Consider the following 4,093-nt stretch of genomic DNA (forward strand, 5'->3'; position numbering starts at 1 on the left):
TCGTGATATGTTTTCGATATCGAATGCCGTGATAAGCGCGAGAGTGAAGCGTTGACATTCGAGCATGACCTTATCGGAATATAAACATGCTGTATATGATGCACGATAGGTTCAAAGCTACTGCTGGAAATTTACTGGAAACAAATAGAACAAGTGATACCTATACTCCCATTTTTAAGCTCCACTGCGTCGACGATGCCTTATCGAGCATATAGGGGATATATTTCTGTAACTATCAGATAGCAAGGGATAGTATCACACTTAGCGTGTGAGCAGCTGTTTATTTCTACTTCACTTGAGAAATATGTTACCCCTGTTTCCTGCCTATGTCAAACCTACCTTTTCTTTGCAAGGTCCTTAGCCTAGGCCCGAGCAGAACAAATCGCCAAGACGGAGCAGCGGCTAAATCCAGCCTAGTAGTAGAGTTGGCAGCGCCAACAGCTAAGGCAAAACATAGTCGTAGTCCCGTTGAGTTCTTTTTCAACTGTTTTCCGCGAACTCATCAACAGAGTCAGTCGCTCACCGCGTTTTAAGTCCGTTAGTTCGGATGAGTGTGTCCTTTGCGAAATAGGTTTGTTGCGTGGAAGGCGTTCGGTCGTCCCTGCTTTTTTGCGGTTTTTGAGATGATATTTCAACTCAGACAACTCAGAGCACACTCAAGCTGCCGGTGGATCGGATGAAGGAAAAGGAAGCTCATCTTGGATTCATTTAGGCGAACGAAAAGTCATAACATTACCACGACCACGGCGGAGGCCGACTGTGCGAGTAGTAGCGCTACGCCACATTGCTACAGCCCGCACAGCGCACTGTGCCCCATCATGGCGACCTCTTCACCGCTGTGCAATACGATTCTCTACCCTGTCATTACCCCACTATCTTCAGGCCACATTACCCCTCCCCTCTTTTGTTGCTTCTGTAGATACACGCTATACTGGTCGCGTTTTCTGTGAGCCCGCACGCGTCTGAGTCGGCAAAGTCTGAGTAGTATAATCATAATCATAATAATACCTAAAAATGCAAGAAGTCGTGTCGCGCCGACTACGCTTGTCGCACAAGCAAAAAAGACGCTACAAGATGACAGGATGGTTAGCTGGCGCGGAGCGCTGGCGTCACCGGGACTTTGCTGCTATTCCACCGCTATTGCTTTCGCTGAAGCTTGCAGCAAACCAGCAAAACCGTGTCGGGTTTTTAGGCGAGCAGGCTTTTGCTTCAGGGCCGGGTAAGATTGAAAGCAGGAACAACAACCGTCCGGGCCTCGTGGACTAGTGACTTATGGAGAATGCTGCGCGTGCGTGCTGCCACTACCACCGCTACTACAACAGCAGTAGCGGCGGCAGCTCGTGAAACAGCTGCGAGCGGCTCATTTCGCGAATAGCGTCATCGCTGAAATGTTGTCTGTGTATCAACTTCCAGTGGGGCATGGCCCGTGCCCAGCTGCAGGATGGTAACAGTGATGTTAAGGGGAGGGTACCAGTGCAGCGTCAAGATAAAGAGAGTGGAAAACGCAGAAAGAGCTCGAAACGAGTTACCAACCATTGTGCGTTGTATTTCCCGTTTTACCTTTGTGGCTATTACGGGTGCGGCAGTCCGTTTTGCTGAGTGAATCTGCTACTGGATAGAGACTAGCGGATGCTGTGGGGGCTACTGGAGTGGAACACGAAGCCTATGGGATATACTTATTACGCGACGGTCTTAAACGTGTTTTTGTATTCGTCAATTCCTAACTTTATACCACCTTAATTGTAGCTGATCTGACGAAGAATACGGAACAGGTAGAGGAAGCGGGGTCCCACGCGTTTTTGGGTTATAATTTTCATCGCTTATTTTTGAGGTCGCGATAGCCCAATAGCCACCAGTCACCGCGAAGCAAATAGTATATATATACTCTAGCCTTTGTGTTCTAAAAGGCTTAGAAGAGAAGTATCAGCGACGTATAAGAACCACATAGTGAAAACAGTGGTTATGGTGATTTAAAACACAGAAATTGGTCGATCATATTGTATAACATGGCTGGCACACGTTGCCAATAGGTTTTCTATGGAGGACGCCTGATTGGAAATTGTTGCAGTTCGTTTTGTAACGAGTTTCGCCTAAGAAGATTTAGGCTATTCCTTGCAGCACGCTACTAAAATGAATCGGGATGCTACTTCAGAGGTCGTACCAGACTCGCTTACCTGAAGTCGTTCTAAAAAAAGAACTAGTTAGTTTTATAAAGATTAGGAAAGTACATCTTGCTATTCAAATTTCACATTTTAGTAATATAATTGGGTGAACCCATCGAACTCATATTGATTTAGAGGCAATTTAAGATATGGTAACTTGAACAGGCCAGATGAATACGCGCCTTAAAATTCATGAATTCTATTAGGAGCTGCTAGTAAGGCTGACAAAGCGCAGATTGGCTGTAACAACACCATTTCTTTTCAAATATAAAATCTCTAGAAGAGCTTCGTCAATGTAAAACAGTACTACGATTTCTTGAATCGGAATTTCTCGTGGATTTAGCAATGTATCTAAACCTTGTTCTATTAAATATTCAAAGTAGATCACAAAAAATAATCGTCCGGATATATTATCTAAAAAAGCTACACTAGCGACACATACTACACGATCGTAGTAATTAAATTGTTGTATTATTTAAGAACATTGGAATATAACGATCCGATTGCAATATACGTACCGAAAATCAAACCCCCTGTCCTTGAGCTAGTGAAGATCGCACCGTCGATTTCTATTACTTCATTTATAGACAGGAGACGTAGAAGCGTCGTACGTAACTATGTCCTCGGGAAAAAAATTCTGTTCAAGAGGCTTCTTGTTTGAAGCTCTACCGAAAAAGTTGAGCGTCGAAAATAAGAGTCATACTGATCGTCAGAATTATTAGTTCGTTCCAACAAAAAGCGGTCGAGTATGCCTTGCTTAGGAGTGCACAATATATATCGATGCGTACTAGGCATATAAGGCCCCTGCGTTTGCGGGTGCCGGGCGACCCAACTTAGATGTGTGCGTGTTAAATCAGAATTTCGACTGTGATTCGTCAGAGTTGACAGCCAGCGACGGGTAAACTTTGGTGACCGCTCTAGCCCACATCCCAGTACGCAAGTAACTAGTTGCTCAGACCTAGATAATCTGTCTTTGGTACATAGATGTCTTCTTTCTCATTTCATAACACATGAGCGAAAGCGGTAAGTGTTCGGGTCGATACTATTCGAATGCTCGCATTGCATTAGCGGGGTTCTTCCGAGAGCCTGGATTAATACCATGATCAGCATCTTCCCGAATCTTCAATTCTGTCTGTGCTGTTCTATGTCGATGGCAAGCCGGCGCGTTCAAATTGCTCCGATGATGACGACTATCTAATGGATAGTATGACGGTATAGAGTCTAGGGATTGGGGAATAGAAAAGATGAGTTGGACAGTCGAAGCTAATATCAATCAAGTCATTTGGAGCTCACCAGTCACTGATTCAAGCAAAGATATAAGGTCGACGCCATTTTTAACGTGGAATCTGATCCTTAATAACGAATCTGGTCCTATTAAAGAATTTAATAAATATATGGCGTTTTTTTAGACAAAGGAAACCAAAAAATGTTATACGTTTTTTTTTGCATATAGATTTTTTACAGTTTTACATACAGATCTTTTTTTGCACAATAGCTGAATCGTGTAAATGGATGCGACATACTTGTGTGCCTGTAGGTAATTGCGATAATTACGTAAAAGATAGAAATTCAACTAAGTATCATAGATTTTAGAGAAAATTTACAACTGTCCTGATGTTTATCATATATCAGTATTCGGTATTCGTACCGTTGTTATCTCTAACAATATCTAGACTTCTATTAACAGAAGATCATCCATGAAGCTTACAAGACTTACTCATTACCAACATCGTTCTTGCGCATTTTACCATCATATTAATTAGTCGGGTAAAGCATACCTATTAGATCTACTCTGTATCAAATCAAAAGAGTTAGATAATGCTTTGTCTTGATTAAAATGAGATGCGTATTACAGAGCTACCTTTCTTGTTAGCATTATTGCCGAGCGCAATACATATGTATAGTTTGTGTATATGCCATCTTAGACGAGG

The sequence above is a fragment of the Varroa jacobsoni genome, unplaced genomic scaffold (genome assembly GCF_002532875.2).
Source record: "Varroa jacobsoni isolate VJ856 unplaced genomic scaffold, vjacob_1.0 scaffold_462, whole genome shotgun sequence".
NCBI classification, from domain to species: domain Eukaryota; kingdom Metazoa; phylum Arthropoda; class Arachnida; order Mesostigmata; family Varroidae; genus Varroa; species Varroa jacobsoni.